At 44.3% G+C, this 12,691-nt stretch overlaps 1 pseudogene; it reads left to right on the forward strand.

Annotated features, from left to right (window-relative positions):
- The first annotated feature begins 10,998 nt into the window (after nt 1-10,998).
- Nucleotides 10,999-12,691, forward strand: LOC118583715 (annotated as a pseudogene).

Genomic DNA, 12,691 nt, shown 5'->3' on the forward strand with positions numbered 1-12,691 from the left:
TTAGGTGCTGAGTACCAAACCGAGGGCTTTGGCGAGAGGAGTAAATTATAACTATCGAGCCATCTCTCCATCACCTATTTCTGGAAATTTCTAAAAAAAAAAAAAAAAAAAAAAAGTTAATATACAGAGGCTGAAGACATAGTTCAGTAGGTAGAGTTCATCCTTAACATGTGCAGAGCCCTGGATTCAGTCCCCAATACCACATAAACACATCGTGGTGGCACACATCAGTAATCCCAGCACTTGGGAGATAGAGGCAGGAATTCAAGGTCATCTTTGGCTACATATTGAGTTTGAGGCCAACCTAGGATATCAAGAAGAATTTCATATTTAAAGAAGAGGTCCAAGAGCATAAAGTCAAAGAAATACTGAAAAAATATTGTAGGTGTGTATCATGATATACATAATAAAACTATTGCTTTCCTGATTTTGCTTGTGATGTCTGCAAGGTTTAAAACATATGACATGGTTTTTCCACTCTGCATTTGGTACTGATGTTTATAATTTTGATTTATTTTCCTTACATATGATCTTCCAGGTAGTATTTATTTTATTTTATAACATTCATGAGAATGAGGGACTTATGTTTGTGATTATTATATACAGCCCAAGAACAAACCTTTAGCATAATACTGTATTGAACAGACTTTGAATAATTAATAAAATTTAAAAATAAATTAATGGTATAAACTTGTAATCCCCACATTTGGGAGGCAGAAGCAGGAGGATCGGGAGTTCAACGCCATCCTAGGCTGAACAGTGGGTTTGAAGTGACTGAACTATATGAGACTCTGTTTCAAAAATGAATATACATCAGCTTTTTGACATTATCTGTTCTCTCTTTCTGTTGTTACCACCCTGATTCCCACTCACAGTATTTTCATTGAGGATTCCATTGCAGTCTCTTTACCGATCTCCCTGCTCATATTCTTACTTCCTTATAGTCTGTCTCCCACAAAACTGCTGCAATGACATTTCTAGGGGCAAATTTAATCATCTTTCCCAGATTCCTCTGTTAGGGATACAGGAAAAGTAAGTGCTGGTGCTCTTTGCCACAGATTCTACCTTCTAGTCATGCAGAACTGCTCAATTCTTTGGATGCATCAAGTATCTCAATACACTCTGGTAGATAAAAATGACTTAACTTCCCCAAACAGTATTTGCTTAAGAGTTTAAAGTATTGTTAAATCACTACCAATACTGCAAAAGCACCATTAAAATTTAACAACAGGGCTTTATTATTACCACTTCTTTTAATATTTTTTCCTTTAAGTAAGCAAAGATTTTCAAAGTTGGGGCTATTTGACTCACTAACTATATAAAAAATAGTGTTTTCACTATTCAAAGTAATTTTCACTAATTAAAGCTGTTTCTCGTTCCCTTCAGTCCTTTCTGCCCGGAGCAAATACTATTAGCCACAGCCAGCTGGACTGATCTAACGTCAAACCCATCTACTTTAAGTTCTGCAAAGGTGCCTTAAGGAAACTACACACCAACTTTAGCTGCTTGCTGCGAAAACATAATTCCAGTTCAGAATCCAATTGTAACTGTTTAGTTAATGCAGGACGTTTTTAAGCATCACACGCTTTGGTGAACTCTGGTAGCCATTTTCACCCAGGCCAGAGGGCAAGGGCTTTCCTTCTCCAGTGGTCCAGCAAAAGGACTATACTGTTATTGGTGCAAACCGTTCTTGCATCAAAACACCATTACATCGTTCTGGCTATAAAGCAGGCCGTTCAGCTTCCTGTTTCTGTCAGCCAGGAAATATCCCCTCGTACATCTTCGTGGTATTATCTGTAGGGCCCTGTTTGCCCTGTTGTCCACGAGACTGCAGACTTAGGATCATGATTGAAGACTCTCAGGTGCCATTTCAGGATCCGGGATAAGAAATGGCAAAGGCTGGCCATCAGTACTTCTATTACTCTCACCTGTGTGGCTTCAACCTTGATGGGGGATGACTTATAAACAGGTTTTAGACGGAACTTACTTAAATGATTACCGTACCCATTTGCAGAGTCGAGCAGGGACTGATGTAGAGACATAGAAAATTGAAGGCGGAGATGGCAGGCTTTCACCGTGGGTTAAGTTAACTCGTGGGTTCCAGGTGAGGACTACTTTTCAGCAAGGCAGTTTCTACACTACCTGCTAGACATACGTGGAATTTACTCCTCTAATCGACCTACAAATATTTATTCTAGTTTATTTCAAATGCAAGTCAGTCCTCCACAGTTACTTGCCTGCTCGCTCGTATTCTAGAGTTTGAGGTTCCAGAAGAGAAATAAAGAAGGATTTAGGAGGGGAAAATAAGAATAACTCAAAGAGGAACAAGTTTGTTTTGGTTCTCTGCCTCTCTTCACACTTTCAATCAGGCTGGGGACAGATCGACTCCGGAACTAAAGGGTAAGAGATACAGGTGGGGGGAACCAGAAGTCCCTTCCGGTCCTCTTTTTTGTTTTCGTGCCCACAGCAGCGTCCCTTCGATGTCAGCCTCCGCCAGCGGGGCTGCGATTTGAGGCCCACGCCTGATAGCTGCGGGTCACCGCGGCGTGAAAGTCTTGTAATTCCCAGAGAAAAGCCGCTTTTAGAAAGAGGGAAGGAAGGCTTACTTGGCGCCTGGCCTCATGACCAATGACGCACTTCCCGTCTTTGTGGCGGTCAGCTGCTCCGGAGCTGGGACGTTGAGTCTGGGCTGCTTTGCCGAATCTCACCCAGGCTCCCAGGCGATTTAAAGCCCTTATTTGGAAAGGGATGAAAGAACAGTTTCTCCTGCGCCATTCGACCCAGATTCGGGGCTTAGAGACGGGTAAATCCGGAGTGGTCTGGATCTTCCCAGCTCAAACCCAGTCCCGAGGTACCTGAGACGGATAGAGGCGTTGATTAATTGATTGTGCTGGGAGTGGAACCCAGGGCATCCTCTTACCACAGGCAATCACTCTGTCGCCGAGCTGCAGCTCTCTTATTTTTGTTTTATGATGTTGGGTATGAAAGCCAGGGACATGTTAAGCACCATTCTACCGGTGAGCTAGACCTCTAGCCATACATAAATACGTGTATACTTCATAAATGTTAACACGAGGTAGCATTTGTTTTGTATACTTTTCTTGGTTGTACAATAAACTACAAGTATCACGACATGTCATCCCCCAGTATTTTTTTTTAAAGATTTATTCATTTTTATGTACGTGTTTGAATGTTTCATCTGAACGTGTCCATGGGCAGTGTGTGCTGCCTGATGCCCACGGAGGCCAGGAGAAGGTGTACGGTACCCTGAGTACAGTACTAGAGTTGCGGTATTAGAGTTAGACATTTTGTAAGCCGCCACATGGATACTGAGAACAGGGTCCTCTGCAAGAACCATTGAGCCATAATAGATTCCAAAGGACATTTTCCCACATCGCCATATTATTAGCGGACACAATTATGAGCAGGGGCGTTCCCTAATACTATATAACACCTAGTTTACACGCAAATTCCCTCTGCCCCCAGCAGTGGTCCCACAGATTTCTTTTGCAATTAATTTGTTCCAACTAGAATGCAGTTGTAGGCCAGTTGGTGTATGTAGTTTTAAAATCTCTTTTAGTTATAACCCTACGCCTCCCCTCCATTCTTTCCAATCCATCGTCTTGTTGAAGAGACTCCACTGGCTCTCCTGTAAATTATGTGCTTACAGATTTGCTTGAGTCTTTGTGGTATTTGAACTATTCCTCTATTTCCTTGTAACTGTAACCCAGTATCCTTTGGGAATTATGTTGCAACACAGGTGGTTGACGTTACTGTTTTTCTGTTATTGCTAAGTATACCAAAGTTAATGGAAAAAAAGTTCTTATACTTTCTCTCATGTTTTTAGTTCACTGAAGGAGGAAAATGTGAACGTATCACACTGCAATTGTTTCACTGCCTGACACATATGAGGCACTTAATAAATTCTTATGAAATGATTTCTTTGTGGATTACAGGTAATCTCTAGAAACTGAATATTAAATTTAGGAAGGACACTTGAAGTTCTTACAGGAATATACCTTGACTACACCCTCCAAATCCCAGGCTTCTCTGAGTGTGTTATAACTGTATCTCTGTCTAGACCCGGACCCGCTGACAGCTGTTGGAGGAGGCAGCTGCATTTCCAGTGTTACAACTGATCCCGGACCGCTGACAGCTGTTGGAGGAGGCAGCTGCATTTCCAGTGTTACAACTGATCCAGGATCTGCTGACAGCTGTTGGAGGAGGCAGCTGCATTTCCAGTGTTACAACTGATCCCGGACCGCTGACAGCTGTTGGAGGAGGCAGCTGCATTTCCAGTGTTACAACTGATCCCGGACCGCTGACAGCTGTTGGAGGAGGCAGCTGCATTTCCAGTGTTACAACAACTGATCCCGGACCGCTGACAGCTGTTGGAGGAGGCAGCTGCATTTCCAGTGTTACAACTGATCCCGGACTGCTGACAGCTGTTGGAGGAGGCAGCTGCATTTCCAGTGTTACAACAACTGATCCCGGACCGCTGACAGCTGTTGGAGGAGGCAGCTGCATTTCCAGTGTTACAACTGATCCCGGACCGCTGACAGCTGTTGGAGGAGGCAGCTGCATTTCCAGTGTTACAACAACTGATCCCGGACCGCTGACAGCTGTTGGAGGAGGCAGCTGCATTTCCAGTGTTACAACAACTGATCCCGGACCGCTGACAGCTGTTGGAGGAGGCAGCTGCATTTCCAGTGTTACAACAACTGATCCCGGACCGCTGACAGCTGTTGGAGGAGACAGCTGAATTTCCAGTGTTACACTGTTTCTCCTTTCAGTTGCACCTGCTTTTCAAAATTCCCTTACCGCACATGGTCTCCCCTAAGCAGACGCCTTTCTAGATGAAGTGCAATAGCCTCCATTCTTACCTTTCTCCAACCATCCTTCTGGCTCCTGTTGTTGCTTTTGTTCTCATTTTTTCCACTCAGTACAGAACTTCTCAAGACACAATTCAGTCTTATCACTTTCCTTCTGGAAAGCCTTTAGATCAACGGTTCACAACCTGTGGGCCTAGACCCCCTTGGCAAACCTCTGTCTCCAAGAATATGCACATTATGATTCACAGCAGTAGAAAAACTACAGTTATGAAATAGCAATGAAAATAACTTTATGGTTGGGGATCACCACAGTACGAGGAACTGAATTAAAGGGTTGCAGCATTAGGAAGGTTGAGAACCACTGCTTTAGAGTTTCCTGTTCATTTATAAAGTTTAAGCTCCTGTGTTCTTAGTAGGTCTTGCCAGCCAGATGCTTTGCCACTTTCTTCTGACTTGGCTGCAGACATTCCAGCCTCCTTTCATTCCTTTGGCCTGCGGCAAGGCCTCTGAACACTCCAGTGCTCTTCCCATCCTCAGCCCAAATGTATAGTTCACTCCTTTTGCACTTAAGGATGCCACTTAAATGATATCCAGCCTCCCACCCCCACAGTTCTCCATAAGAGTCTAAATGTTTAGCTTTGTATTCCAGTGTACTGAGTCTGGTATGTGTGTGTTTGTGTACACACACTCTGGTGATCCAGTGGAAACCAGAGAACCACTTTTAGGAGCTGCCTATTTCTCAGTGTCCACTTCAGGTGTGAGGCATGGTGGTAGACACTTCATTGGTGGCATCTGCTGGCCCTCCAATAGTCTTTTTACCTCCTATGTACCCTGAAATGCTTCTGTTAGTGTCAGTTGTCTGGTCCATGACATTGGCTCTGCCTCTTTTGCCTTTTCTCTCCAGGGAACCCAATTATTTGAAACTAATCCTAACATACTTGCTTCTAATCCATATTTTTTTCAATGTTTCATGTCTGGTGAGAATTTTTCAGCTCCTTTTTTTTTTTCCTTCATTTATAGCCTTCATTACTTCTACCTGAAGCTACTATATATTACCAGATGTTTCAATCACTACACTCTGAGCCCCTCCCCTCTCTCCTTGGAACACATATTTTATTCCAAATCTGAACAATAATCAAGAAAGAGTACAAAGGTCTACAAACTATGCAGTGGAAAGTGTACCCATTTCCCCCTTTTGTTCCACAGTTACACTGCACCCTCACTTCTGTATTTGCTACCTGTTGCTGTGACAGTGTGGTGGAATAAATAGTCCGGGTCTTGGGGCACAAGGATGGGCAGGACATATTTGTATGTTTGCTCCCAGATGCAGAGTGGCCACATAATTCTACAGGTGGTAAGTTAGGCCTACCCAGTGTTTATCAGCCTCTCCATTTTTAGCTGGTCTAGAGTGCTATCATTTTCCGTGGGGTGACTTCACTCTTCTTGTGTCTTACATCATCTGAAGACTTGCCTGGGCATAACCTTAGGACAATTTGAGAGGGGAAAAAGCAAACCAAGCCCCAGTCACACAAGTGCCTTTCAGGTCTCTGGCTTGCCAATACCACATGAGCCGATAGCCACATGGTTGAGCTCAAGGTTGGAGGGTATTACCAATACAAGACTAGAGGGAAGGATGGAGACTTGAGACCATGAATTGTAGGGTCTTGGAACCCTCAATTTGGGTAACTGTTGTCTGCTTGCCGACCTTGACCAGATGTCCTCCCTATGCTGATTCCCTGCCAGTCTCCACCCTCCTGAATGCTTAAGGTAAGTTCCTTGTTTGTGTATCCTGCATCTGGTGTAAACAGCTTAGATGTAAGAATGTAGAACATTGGGTAGCGAACTTCTGCCCTCCCGGGTTCTCCCATTGTGTTGTAAGCCTGTGTTTAAGGTTCCCTCCCTCTTTCATTAAACTGCATTGGGCATTCTGCTGGCACGAATGACCTGCTGTCTCTTGTCTCTGTTTTTCAATCCACAGCCCCTCACTTGGACATGGTGAACGGGTGGTGGTAGCGCGGGCATTACCACAACAATTAATAATGCATTTTATCATATGCTTTTCTCAAACATATGTAAGTAATGATTACATATACTTTAAAAGTGGCCAGGCATGGTGGCACAGCCTTTAATCCCAGCATTTGGAAGGCAGAGGCAGCCAGGACTCGATATGTAGATGAGATTGGCCTTCAGATCTCAAGTTCTAGCTGCCTCTGCCCCTCAAATGCTGGAATTAAAGGCTTGTGCCACCGTGCCTGGCCACTTTTTACTAATATAAATTCTATTCATAGTTTTTATTCATTGTATGTTTCTCACTACTTTTATTTACCATTGATATATAATATTCTGTTGTCAAGTTAAAGTTCCTTAAGAAGATTGAATCAAAGAGTCTTCAATCATAATTTTTCTTTCAACTCACAGTGCTGTGAATCCTCTAAATGAATCCCAAAATGGTTTCAACAGCTGGACAGGATGTACTCAAGATTGTGAAGGTAGAGGAAGGTCCTCTCTGAGACCAAGAAAGCTATCTTCCAGGGAACAACTTTGCTGGCCAAGAGACTCCTGGGCCTCGGAAAGCTCTGAGTGGGCTACATGAACTCTGCAGACAGTGACTGCAGCCTGAGGCCCACACCAAAGAACAGATCCTGGAGCTGCTGGTGCTGGAGCCATTCCTGGCCATCCTGCCTGAGGAGCTGCAGACCCTGGTGCAACAGCAGAGCCCAGACAGCGGGGAGGAAGTGGTGGCTATGCTTGAAGATCTGGAGCAAGAGCTTAGTGAGCTTGGAACCTCTCTAAGGTGGGAGGAGGAGGACTGGGCTCTAGACACTGAACAATGAGCGAAGCTCCATTGCTGGTGGCTACAAGTCTGAGTTCTCTGCTTCTGGGTAAACAGTCACCCCCTAAATATTTTCCTTTCCTCTTCCTTTCCTTTCCTCTCCTTTTTCCTTTCTCTTCCCTTCCCCTCCCCTCGCCTCTCTTCCCCCTTCCTCTTTCCAAGACAGGGTTTCTCTGTGTAGCCCTGGCTTTCCTGACACTCACTCTATAGTCCAGGCTGGCCTCCAACTCATAGATTCTCTTGCCTCTGCCTCCCAAATTCTGGGATTAAAGGCATGTGCCTCCACTGCCCTGTAACCCCTAATTCTTAATAGTTTATAAAAAAAAACGACAGTGTTGTTTGAGTTATTGTGAATTGGGAATCTGGCTGCTGTTTAGGAGGATCTCCTGAGTTTTTCAGTGAAGATGTCAGTCAAGACTAGTATAGCCACCTGATAGCATAACTAAGGCTGACAGACCCCTTTTGTAACATCCCAGTTGTGGTTGTTAGTAACTTCAGTTGCTCTCTGTCTGCCGACAGGAAGTTTTAGGTCTTTGCCACATTGACTCATCCCAGGTGTTCCACCCAGAGAATGACCCACAATAGCCTTTCAGTTTTGAATGAGAGAGTTTATTAAATACATAGCAAGCAGAAGTAAAGGAACAAAACAACAAGCAGCAGATAAACAGTAGAATGTCAAGTCAGACACATCACCCAGCAGAAGTGGTCTGGGAAGCATCAGTCACGGGCTCTATCCTTCATTTTTTTAAAATGCTTACTACTGTGCATGTGTATGATGTGTGTGTTCATAAGTTAAGGCATGCATATGCTACTAGTGTGGTGTGGAAGTCAGAGGACAGTGTTTTGGGAGTTGGTTCTTTCTTTGGTCTTGTTAAGGCATGGTCTCTCTTGCTGTTCCTGCTTTTCTGTGTACTCCACGCTAGCTGGTCTATAACCTTCTGGACAATTCCATGTCCAGTTTCCATAGACAGCATTAGGAGTGCAGGGATGACAGATGTGAGCCACTGTATCTAACTCCATGGATGCTGTGGATCAAACCCAGGCTATCAGGCTTGCTTCGCAAGTGCCTTTACCCACTGAGACCCCTTAAAGCTCACAACCCATTCTTTTGAAGAATCTGCCATAGTTCTCAGAAGTCACTCCATGTATTTTGTCCAGGGCTCTCCCTGCTCACCAGGGGTGTGAAGAGGGTGGCTTGAGTCACCTTCACATGCATCAGTTGCCCAGCTCCCCCAGTTATATATATTTTTAATCACTTGGTTGACTGGATTTCTTGTCTCATTCACTATGAGAGTCATAGTAACTTGTTTATTGACAAGAGCAGCAGCTTTAATAATCCTGATCCACATCCTTGCCGTGAAGCTACAGCCGCCCCAGGGAACACTTCGTGCTTCATAGATTCCTTGACTTTTTGCAACAGTCTTTGAGGAGAAGCATAGGAGATTCGATGAGAGCCAAGAGTCAGGTCTTTGGCCCTGGTGTCCCTCACAGAGCCAATTTCAAAATGAACTTTCCTTGCAGTGATGGGGCTCCCCTTCCTTTGCTCTGCTTATGACTCGGGTTTCTTGGCAGCATTACCAGACAGCTCTACAAGCCCACCGCCTCCTTTTCTGACGGAACCTTTGACTGCCCCATTCAGCCTTGCTCCTCAGTAGCTTTCCCACCTGGCTGAAAAGGTCATATTATTTCTCCCAGTCGCCATTTGCAAAGCCTCAGCCACATGGTGCAGCTTGAAACCTTTCAGTTTGTTGGACCACTACTACTCACTAAGATTAGTCCGCTTGGCTCATTCCTGAGCCAACACACACAAGGAGAGAAATTCCTCTCTGGGGATTCCCTCAGCATTGGACCATTTGCTCCTTAGAAACAATAATGGCACTGTGCAGATTCTCACAACTTTCCCAGTTATATTCCTCATGGAGAATGAGACAGCATCGTTGTGCTTTTGGTTTCCAAATGAGTGAGCTTACTAGACAGGAACAAGCAGAAGAGCCCCAAACAGCGAGCAGCAGGTTCAGAACATGAAGAACAGACTAGAAAGGACTTGGAGGCCCAGTCATACCCAGTCAGTCGGAGCCTCTGATCAACAAAGAAGGCCCCAGGCAGAATGTCTTCCTGTGCTGAGACTTCCCACCACTGGCATTAGAAAAAATCACATGCATGTATTTGTTTTTTAAATTTTTATTTTAGTTTTATTTCATTTTATTGAGTGTTTTGCCTACACGTGTATGCTTATCATCCACAGAGGTGAGAAGAGGGTGTAACATCCCCTGGAACTGGGGTGACTGTGAGTTAGGAAGCAAAGCAGGCTCTCAAGGACAGGGTGGTTTTACTCTGGGCTGTTTTACTGTTCTCTTTTCCTCCTGCCTCAGGGCCGGGGGTGGGCAGTCTATCTATCTCCAGACAAGTGGTCTTCAAGGATAGTTCTAGACCAGCATGCTTGGGCCTGAAGTGGAGGAGCCAAGCCCTCCTCCAAAACCAGCTTTTTAGTGAGCTCAAAAACAGCATATGGCAATTTACTAACGTAAATTATATTTAATAAGGTATATTACAATAGAATTGCTTGTTCTCATGACATTTCAGCTAGTTTTCTCCAGTGGAGAAAAAGAGGGAAAAACCACAAAGCTTTTTAAAAACTATTATTATATAGAAGTTAGACACTATCACTTCTGCCATATTTCAGTAGAAAGGAGCCATCAAATACCACATTCATTCAAGGAGAGGGAAATCAGATTCCCCCACACCTGACCTCCTTTGTGTTCCTTCTGGGACTGAGGATTGAACCCACAGTCTTGCACAAGCTAAGCAAGCACATTTCAACTGAACTCTAGCCTCACCCTCATTTATTTATTTGTTTGTTTGTTTTGGTTTTGCAAGACAGGGGTTCTCTGTAGTTTTGGAGCCTGTCCTGGACTAGCTCTGTAGACTAGGCTGGCCTTGAACTCACAGAGACCCACCTGCCTCTGCCTCCTGAGTGCTGGGATTACAGGTGTGTGCTACCACTGCCTGGCTACCTCACCCTCTTTTAAATGATGTATTTTAAGATAAAGTCTCACCAAGTTCTCCAGGTTGCTTTGAACTTGTAATCCTCCTCAGCCCTCTGTGTAATTTGGACTTGAGGCCTGTGCCACCAAGCCCAGCTGGATTTCCCCCGTTTAAAGGGCAATCTGTCAAATAACTTGACCTGTTTAAGATGACCACATCTTTCTTATTGGTTCACTTTTTTCTTTCTTTTCTGCTCTTGTGGGATATAGAACTTTGGTCCTTCCATTGAACCATCCTTCTACAGAATGTTTCATATGGTTCCACATATTCTCTTGCATTAATCATTAGCTAGGGCTTTCAAAGTTCTCTTTTAAACCCACAGGCCCTAGGTCAGAAGCAAGAATGGTCTGAAGTGCCCTCAGAAGATGTAGTGCTTTTGAAGACCAAGCAGGAATCAACAGTCAACCATTCCACAGTGACACAGCTCTAATGCGAACCTTCTGGCCTCCACCAGTTTCAAGAATAAAGCACATGTTCATTCAAAGGGAGCTCTGGTGGCTCTGAAAAGGGTTAAGATTGTGATTCTACGGCCAAATTACATGGGTTGGAATTAAACATCGCAACCAAGTAGCTTTTGACAGTAGACAAGCTAGGCAAACTTCCTATGCCTTTAGTTTATGTGTCTCGGACATGGAAACATCAAAGTACCTCATGTAGAGAGTTAACTGAAGAGTTACAAGTTAATATGTGTGGAACACCTAGAATAGTGCCTTTCATGTGGTGAATATTCTGTAGCATCTGCCTGTGCATAGCCTCTCTGTGAGTCTTGCTTTTCCTCCAGCCTGAATTTCAGCTGTAGAAACGTGATTACTCTGATAGTCCTGTTTACGTCATCCTTACATTATGTAAACTTATCCACACTCTAGGAACGCATCCTTCCTATAAGGATCTGTTTATTTTTGTTCTGGTTATTGTTCCAGGTGTGAACCTATACTTGTAAACCAGGGGTTGACAGCAAAGCAAGAAGTCTTAAAAGATCAGAACATTTTGGGGACAGGAGACTCCAGAGATGCTCTTCTGGATTCCAAGTACAGAGAAACGTGTATATACAAGAGGATGGAAAGGCTGCATCACCACCCTGCTGAAGAAAGACAATACAGGTGCAATAAATGTGGGAAAAGCTTCACTCAGAGCTCAAGCCCTCATTCAACACTGGAGAACCCTACGGGGAGAAGCCGTATGAATGCAAAGAGTGTAGGAAGGCCTTTAACCAGAAATCAGGCTTGAATGAACATCAGCGGAACCGAGCTGGAGAGAAACCTTATCAATGCAAGGAGTATGGAAAAGCCTTCAGTACCTGCAGTGATCTCATTAGACATGGAAGAATCCACACAGGGGGAAAGCCCAGTGAATGTGAAGCATGGGGGAAGGCTTTCCGCCTTATCTCACACCTTGTCCAACAGCAGCAGATACACACTGGAGAGAAGCGCTATTAGTATAACGAGTGTGGCAAAGCCTTCATTCAGAATTCAGGACTTTTCAGCATCTTTGTATCCACACTGGTGAGAAATCTTATCAGTGTAGTCAGTGCAATAAAAGCTTTAGTAGCCGGACACTCCTTATGAATCCCAGAGAAGCCACACTGGAGAGAGCCCTTACAAATGTGAGAAATGTGAGTGAGCCTCCAGTCATCACCGGAACCTTACAGTTGCTGAACTGGACTAATCCTGTGGACTTGTAGTCCTTTTATGTGAGCGGATTCAGTAAAGAAACTGCCAACATGACTGCTCCATGATATGGTTAAGATTTTTATTGTGGATTCGTGAGAGAGAGCAGCCAGAGGCACCTGGAAGAGTCCAGAGCAGAGAGAGAAAGAAGTAGACTGAACACAGCCAGCAGACTGGACTGGCCAAGGCTGTCTGTGAGAGAGGAGAGCAGGATACAGAGACTTAGAGAGAGCATGGTGAGAATGACTGGATTATAAGAAGTATGGGGAGTAGCTGGGGAAGGAAAGCCTGTGAGCTGAAGGGGGTTCAGGATA

This window comes from Onychomys torridus, chromosome 5 (genome assembly GCF_903995425.1).
Source record: "Onychomys torridus chromosome 5, mOncTor1.1, whole genome shotgun sequence".
Taxonomy (NCBI): Eukaryota; Metazoa; Chordata; class Mammalia; order Rodentia; family Cricetidae; genus Onychomys; species Onychomys torridus.